Genomic DNA, 8790 nt, shown 5'->3' on the forward strand with positions numbered 1-8790 from the left:
CACCACTCTAAATAGGGGGTTGAATGTAATGAAGAACAAGGATAAGCTCAGTAAGCCGACGTCAGCTGGTCGTGTGGCCGGCAAAGGCTTGTCGACAAAATGGGGGTCATACTATACCGCTGGTGTGCGGAAGGAGAAAAAGACCAGCTCGGAAAGCCAGGCGCGAGAGGTTCAAGAACTCAAGGCACAGGTGGCGCGGATTCCGGAGATTGTCCAAGAGCAAGTGGAACAACGACTCGGAGCGACGATCACCGCCATTGTGCCTACCTTGATCTCGGGGTTGAGTGCGTGGATTGCGGGCGGCCAACAGGGGCCGCCCCCGATTCCTAGCTTCACGGCTAGCAACTCGCATAATGCGATGGCGGGGCCATTGGTGCCTCCGGCGGAGGCGGCATTGGTGTCTCCGACGCCGGCACGGGAGCTTAATGCACCCGGGTGTACGCCGGCCGGCACCTCTGCAGCAAGCGGCCCCTCCGTCAACTGCACGCCCGCCGTTGGCGGTGCCTCTACATTAGCCGAGCTCGACGCCATCATCACGGTAACTAATTAAGCCTCTCTCGGCCGAGGACTTCATCTCCTTGCCTTTGACTGGGCATCCCTGACGCCCTACATGTTTTCGCAGGGCGCCGCCGACGTTCCGTGCACTCTCCTCCACTTCGTGAACAACGAGTTGGTCGATGTCGCCAAGGGCAAAATAGTTCAACCGGGCAACCCCTTGTTCCACGGTACCCAGATGCCACCCAACTTGTTTAGGGTTCAACTGGTTCGGGTGCTGCCAGGCTGCGACGAGTTGTTACCTCCGATTCGACCCGTCGGGGCCGACGATGATGACGTGATGACCCTCAGCGCATGCTTGAGCTGGCCCCTGCTTTGGCCGAAGAGCCAGATTCGTTTGGGGGCGGGGGACACCACCCCAAAGACAACACCGCCAGTCGTGCCGGCGCCAAGTCGGCCCCATGGCAAGACCGCCGCAACGGTGCCGGACATCCCTATGCCACTGGATCCAAACATGCATATGGCACAGGATCAGAACGACGACGACGACGACGATGATACATTTGGCAACGTCGATCAGTACTTTGCCGATCATGGGTACGATGGCGACTTCATGGGGCCTCCTTCTCAAGAACCAAACCCAACAAAAGACGTGTGCGATCTAGCTCGTACCGCGGAGAAGCCAAGTTGCAACAGGCGCCGTCTGGCGTTCAGCTCTCAGGAGACGCCTCCAGCTGCCGACTTCACCGAGCCTCAGATAGGCGAGGTGCGAAATATTATCAGCCCCAACACACTCAAGAAGGCGGTCTGTGAGCAAAACTCGGTCCCATTACAGGAGAAGAAGAAGGCACGCAAAAGAAAGACTAAGAAGGGTGCGAGCCAGCCGGCACAGAGTACGATCCGTGCTCAGGACGGGCCACCTTCACCGCAGGATATCTCGAGGAGGGTGCATGTGGCGGGTAGGGCGATGCTACCGACAAATATGCTCAATGCTGCAACCGGTGCTATGCGGAGTCTGCATGACAGTGTTCTTTCTTTGGAGAAGCGGCGTCTCAGGGAGAAGGATGTGGCATACCCAGTTTTCGCGGCCAAGGTGCCAGAGGGCAAGGGCTTTGTGGATAACTCCATCGGGCGTACGATCGTCCTGCGTTTTGATGACATCCACGCTATGTTGAACCTTCATCCGCTGCACTACACCTTCGTTCGGCTATTTTCGCTGAGTATGGAGATGCGGATCATTCGCGACAAGACCCCGGACATCGTGATAGTCGACCCCTTCTACATGCGTGCCAAGATCTTGGGCAGCGCTGGGGACCGGCAAGTCGCGAGTTCTTACCTCGAAGGCGTCATTCTGGCAAACCAAGATAAGGATAACTTCCTCGTGCCTTACTTTCCCGAGTAAGTCCTCCCCTCAACCGGCCCGTAACATATGAATTCTTACATTTCGATCGTTTTTCTTTTAACATTCCGTGTTTTCTGCAGTGACACACGTTGCACGCTCATCCTCCTAAGCCCCAAATATTCCATGGCCACGTATTTCGACCCGGACCGTCAGTCGAACGTAGACTACACAAATGTCAAGAAGGTTCTTGATGATGTTCTCCCCGGCTACGCCAAATCTGGAGGCACCTTCACCAGGCCTATTCGTAAGTACGGCAAGCACGTGTTCTCCCACAATACGACGTTCTGCTGCGTCAAGCAGCCGCCTGGCGGTCAGAAGGGTGCCTACTACGCCATCCATCACATGCGGGCGATCGTACGGGACCATCATCAACTTCTGCTACCGAGTAAACTCAAAGATTGGGCAAAGAGCGTGTCGGCAATCCAGGACGCGGACCTCCGACAAGAATTCTTTCGCATCCAGTCGGAGTTTGCGGAAATCATCCATCAAGATGTCCTTCGTACCTCGGGGCAGTTCTACCTCAACAATCAACCGTCCAACAGTGACATCGACACAATGCTACAAATGCAGGCTGACAACGACCGTTATTTCATGACTCCCACGATAGACGGCGGCTTCATCCACGCTCCGGTCCCTTGAGTCGAGTCGAAAGCAGTGATGCTGTGTCTAGTTCTGAAACATCGATTGGCTCATGTTGTAATTAAACTTTAATGAACTTGTAGTATGTCTCTTTGGTTTCGAGAGTCGTTCAACTTAGATGTAATCGATGCTATTAATGTCTTGCTTTTCTCTTCCGATCGTTCTGTTGCATACTTATATATTGCTTATGTATTGTCTGTGAATTGGTACTAACGTTTCGTTTGGCTAGTGCATAGCGATGCCGACGTATGTCGTGTACAAGGGTAAGGTTCCCGGAGTCTACGATGACTGGGAGGAGTGTCGGAGACAGGTTCACCGATTCAGCGGTAACAGTTACAAAGGGTACACCACTAGGGCCGAGGCCGAATCTAGATACGCCCGCTATCTAGCGGGAGAGGGGAGGGAGCGTTGGAGGAACCGGATGAAGACGAGTTTCATCGTGATGATGCTCATCGTGATGACCGCAGCTCTCTTCTATGTGATGGTAGTTTAGATGATCGATATCGACTTGTAATGTGAAGACAAACTCGCTACTCGCGGTCTCGAGACTTGTAATATAATGTTCTATCTTTGTTCGGTCTTTTCAATTCGGAGACTAATATGATGAATTGTATTCGGAGACTAATATGATGAATTGTATTCAAAGACTAATCTTCTATTGTATTCGATGAATCTGTTGTTGATGTGTGCTGTCTATATTTTGTCAAATTATACATTTTGTAACCTGTGCAAAAAATAGAAAATAAAAAATAAAAAAAACCTAATATTCATACTAATGGCACATCACATGACAGTGCGCCATTAGTATGACAAAGCATACTAATGGCGCATCACTGGGCAGTGCGCCATTAGTATGCCGCGGTTACTAATGGCCCATCTCGTGGTCGTGCTCCATTAGTATGCCAAAGCACCTGGGTATACATGGCCCCTGGGAGGCATACTAATGGCGCACCGTAGCCTATACTAATGGCGCACCAGTGGTGCGCCATTAGTATACCAGATACTAATGGTGCACCACTGGTGCGCCATTAGTAAAAATTACTAATGGTGTGCTAGTAATGGCGCACCAGTGATGCGCCATTAATGGCCAAATTAGGTGCGCCATTAGTAGCGGTTTTTCTAGTAGTGCAACCCACGAAGGGTAACGGCTGAGCGAGTCCACGAAGGGCTCCACCCACAAAGGGTCCACGAAGAAGCAACCTTGTCTATCCCACCATGGTCGTCGCCCACGAAGGACTTGCCTCACTAGGGTAGATCTTCACGAAGTAGGCGATCTCCTTGCCCTTACAAACTCATTGGTTCAACTCCATAATCTTGTCGGAGGCTCCCAAGTGACGCCTAGCCAATCTAGGAGACACCACTCTCCAAGAAGTAACAAATGGTGTGTTGATGATGAACTCCTTGCTCTTGTGCTTCAAATGATAGTCTCCCCAACACTCAACCCTCTCTCTCTCTCACAGGATTTGGATTTGGTGGAAAGAAGATTTGAGTGGAAAGAAACTTGGGGAAGGCTAGAGATCAAGATTCATATGGTAGGAATGGAATATCTTGACCTCAACACAAGTGTAGGTGGTTCTCTCTCAGAAAATGTATGTTGGAAGTGTAGGCATGTTCTGATGGCTCTCTCCACGAATGAAGAGTGGGTGGAGGGGTATATATAGCCTCCACACAAAATCTAACCGTTACATACAACTTACCAATCTCGGTGGGACCGAATTGTGAAACTCGGTCGGACCGATTTAGCAAATAATGTGACCGTTAGGATTTTCGGTGGGACCGACATGTCAACTCGGTGGGACCAATATGGTTAGGGTTAGGGCATAACGTAATATCGGTGAGACCGATTACTCAAACTCGGTGGGACCAATTTTGGTAATAAGCTAACCAGAGAGTTGGTCAGGCAAACTCGGTGGGACCGATTCGCTCATCTCGGTGAGACTGAAACGTTACAAAAGGGAAACAAAGAGTTTGCATTGCAATCTCGGTGGGACTGATCGCTCATCTCGGTTGGACCGAAACGTTACGAAGGGAAACAGAGAGATTACAATCCCATCTTGGTGAGACCGAGATCCCTATCGGTGAGACCAAAAAGACTAGGGTTTGTGGCAGTGGCTATGACATCTGAACTCGGTGGTGCCGTATAGAAAGAATCGGTGGGGCCGAGTTTGACTTTTGGTTTGGGTCATATGTGGATGTGAGAAAGTAGTTGAGGGCTTTGGAGCATATCACCAAGCACTTTGAGCAAGATAGCCATTAAGCAACACCTCATCCCTCCTTGATAGTATTGGCTTTTCCTATAGACTCAATGTGATCTTAGATCACTAAAATAGAAAATGTAGAGTCCTGAGCTTTGAGCTTGAGCCAATCCTTTTGTCCTTAGCATTTTGAGGGATCCACATTTCTCATCCATGCCATGGCAATCATTGATATTTCCTGAAATACTTATCTTGAAACAGCATTAGCCCAATGAGAGATATGTTGTTAGGAATTACCAAAACCACCCAGGGATAGTTGCATTTTCACAGACCCTTTTTCTGAAACATACCCGTTGTTTCAGGAAAATGACCCTACAGCTGGAAGCGGTCATTCCCGCAGCAGTGTGTGCTCGCAGGGCTGGGAGGGCGACGACGACTGGATCTGGTGGGAGGGCGGCGGCACGGCCGGGGCTAACCCACCGTCGTGACGACGACGATGATGTCTTCGGGGCCGGTGGCGGCCGGCGGCAACCCAAGCAGGTACGGATCTCCTCTCGACCCCTGTGATTTCTCCTCCTTCCTTCCCCCCATTTCTGGCCGAAGTTGTTGCTTACGTCGAGTTCAGCTCTGTGCCTTCCGATGGCTTCATTGACGGCTCCGCAGTGAGTGGCTACGCTGTGGTCAGGGTTGCGGTGGCGCCCTCTTTTTTTGATTTGCGCCCCCCAATTTGGGTGGGAATTGACTAGGAACTTGGGGTGGGGAATGGATTTTGCGCCCTTTGTTTGTGAGCATGAGTGCCCACAGGTTTGTTGTTTCATCACCTGACCTGCGATGAAGAAGGAAGGCCCCAACCCAGGAGCACCCAGAGAGGAGCATGCAGTTTTAGCATGAATTTTTTCGTTTTCTATTTTTGAGCATGAATGGCCACAAGTTTTTCCCTACCTGACTGTCCCTTGGCACCTGGAGAGAAGCAGGAATAGTTGTAGCTACAGGAATAGTTGTAGCACTGGCACAACAAGTTTTTCCCAGAATAGTTGTAGCTCCAGGAACTATTGCAGCATAATTTTTTACACTGAATCCATTGAAAATCATACAGTCATACGCTCACTGGAAAGGAAACCCAAGTTCAAAAGTTTTCTGAATTTTTGTAGCTTAAAGCTTTCTGTAGCTCATAGCTTTCTGAATATATTTTTATAGTTTTTATGCTACTAAATTTTTTATAATGCTATAAGCTATCTTTTCAAAGCTATCTTTTAGTGCATCATCATCTGGGTTTGAGAAAAAAATGTTAATATTGCAGCTCTTCTTCACCATTGTCAAGGATGGACATTGGGTAGTTGTTGTTGCGAACTTGATGCAAAAACAATTCAATGTTTTTTGACTCCAGGAGCGATGACCCTGACTACGTCAGCAACCTTGAGCACCCATGTTGCAATCTGGTATGAAAACTACACCCCTTTTTTCATCTTTGTTTGGTCATTTCGTTCTTTTTCTCGTATCAGATTGATGTTGTGGTACCAATCAAAGAAGATGTCACCATGCCATATTTTTATATCTTCATTTTTTTATAATATTAAATGTGCAGATAACAAACTTCAAAACTTTGGTCCAAGAACTAAACCCATGGAAGCTTGATCTTGACAAGTTCGATCGTTTCAGCCCAAAGGGATACCCGCAACAGTCAATAATGTATTATTATCCTTTTCATTCTTCTTTTCTTTCATGTCCCATCCACAACTTTCTACATTTGTTTCAGGAAGCATTTTTAGGTGTACCTTTTTTTGGCAGGTTTGATTGTGGATTCTTTGTTATTCTATACATGGAGAATCTAATAGCAAGGGGGATGAAGCCATTCAACACGGTATAACCAATTTTGCTATGCAACACTAGTAGCTAAATAACATTTTTTTTTGCTTTTTGAAACACTACTTTTGTGAATATGACTCCTATCAACATTCCCCCCCCCCCTCCTATGTTTCTAATGATGTTTTTGTATTTTTGCTTTATGTATGCTCAGGACACGAGGTCGTTGCTCAATTTCCGAACATTCATTGCGGTGAAGCTATTCAAACATCCTCAAAACACAGTCAACTCAGCCGAAGAGTTCCAGAAACTATTGAGAAGCTCGTAGAAGATGCCGTTTCTGAAACAAGATCTTGCTAGTTTATTTTTTAGGCTTTGGGGGGTCCTTGTGTGTGCTACATTCTTTTATGTAACTGAAACAACAAGTTTCTGTTAACTAGCTAGTTGTCTTTTGCGGAACTCGAGCTGGAGCATGTATCATACTGGGGCATGTCCCTTTTTTCCCTCTTTTCTTGAAGATGTTGGAGCATCAGCCATGCTTAGCTATAAATGTGAACTAGAGATGGATGCAGAGTTGGCAATGAAAATGACTGGATTTTTTGCAATTTGTTTCCTTGCTTATTGGTATATTTTTTGCTGAAACAATGAATCCTACCGGTATTATTATGTGCTCTGGGGAAACATGTTGTAGCCAGAATGCACAATGAAACCATCATGTATGATCATTCATCTATGGAATAGCTTTTTTGAGCACTAAAAACATGATGTCGCAACATGAAGCAAACGGTACATTCATGTAGATGCCAGGTTCATGTATATGCCAGGGAGGACAAAATGTACAACATGAATCATGAAACAAACAGCACATTCATGTGCTGGAGTAGTACTGGAAATATGGCACATACCTCAAAAAATTTCAAAAGATAAAATGTGAGCTATCTTGAATGTCTCAAGTCCAAATATGAGATATCTTATTTTTTCTGTTTTAATGTAACATAAGTTTTCCAAATTGAAATAGATCCTAAATACATCATCAAGGTTGCAACAATGAAAGGAAATTATGTGTGTCGAACCCCAACTTGAAGGCATAGTCATTGTAGAATTTCTTGGCATCCTCAATTGTGTCAAACACCATGCCAACATAGGGTGGTAGTGGCTGCGATGAAACATCCCCGTCATCTGAATCACCTTGCATCGCATCATCAGCATGAAACAAACCATCTAAATATTCATGATTATCGACAGAAAAATTCCCTTGGACATAGCTCTCTTCCCCTTCAGTCCCAGCTTCCTGAAACAGGACACATGTTTTTTATGTAAATAGAGAGGTGTTGTTTCAGAAATTCAGGTACACAGATACATCAATCAATAGTTTTTCAGCTTCATTTGCACACAAAAATCTTCACTCAATGTGGCCTTTTCTCACATAAGCATACACATTCAAAATGGTATCACAGTGATATATTACTTTCTTCATCAAATAGGTTGATAAATATCAAGTAACAGAGGGCATCATGTTGCAGAGATAGAAGAAGCAGATAGGTGCTTTGGTTCCACTCACACACATGAAACAAAATCGATTTTCTAGCTGCCACACACATGAAACAAATAGGAATTCTATCTATGTTTCTAATATACATGTTTTTCATGAGTTTCAAAGACAGACTTCATGTTTTTCAGAGTCGGGAACTCACCTAGCTACCCTAATGTGATCTGGTGGAAGTTGTTTCAGGAAACACAACCGGGGGGTTGTGAACCAGGATGATACTCCAGCTCGTGCAGGAACCCCTGTTGGTGTCGAAACCAGTAGATCTCGGGTGGGGGGCCCAAGCTGTATGACTGAGGATTGATGGTAACTATGATCGAAAATGACACAGTGTTTACCCTGGTTCGGGCCCTCTTAATGGAGGTAAAACCCTACTCCTGCTTGATTATATTCGATGAGTATAGATGTTACAAGAGTTGATCTACCTCGAGATCATAATGGCTAAACCCTAGCTTGGCTAGCCTATCAATGTTGTGATCCTGCCTTCGATCTAACCCTCCGGTTTATATAGATACCTGAGGGGCTTAGGGTTGTACAAAGTCGGTTTAGCAGAAAGGAAATAGTATATCCGGACACCTAAACTTGCCATCCACGTATACGGGAGTCCCTATCGGACACGAGAGGTGATCTTCTGTCTTGTATCATGACGGCCCATTAGTCCGGCCCATATGCAATAGACCGGACGCCCGAGGACCCCTTAGTCCAGGACT

This window comes from Triticum aestivum, chromosome 2B, assembly GCF_018294505.1.
Source record: "Triticum aestivum cultivar Chinese Spring chromosome 2B, IWGSC CS RefSeq v2.1, whole genome shotgun sequence".
NCBI classification, from domain to species: domain Eukaryota; kingdom Viridiplantae; phylum Streptophyta; class Magnoliopsida; order Poales; family Poaceae; genus Triticum; species Triticum aestivum.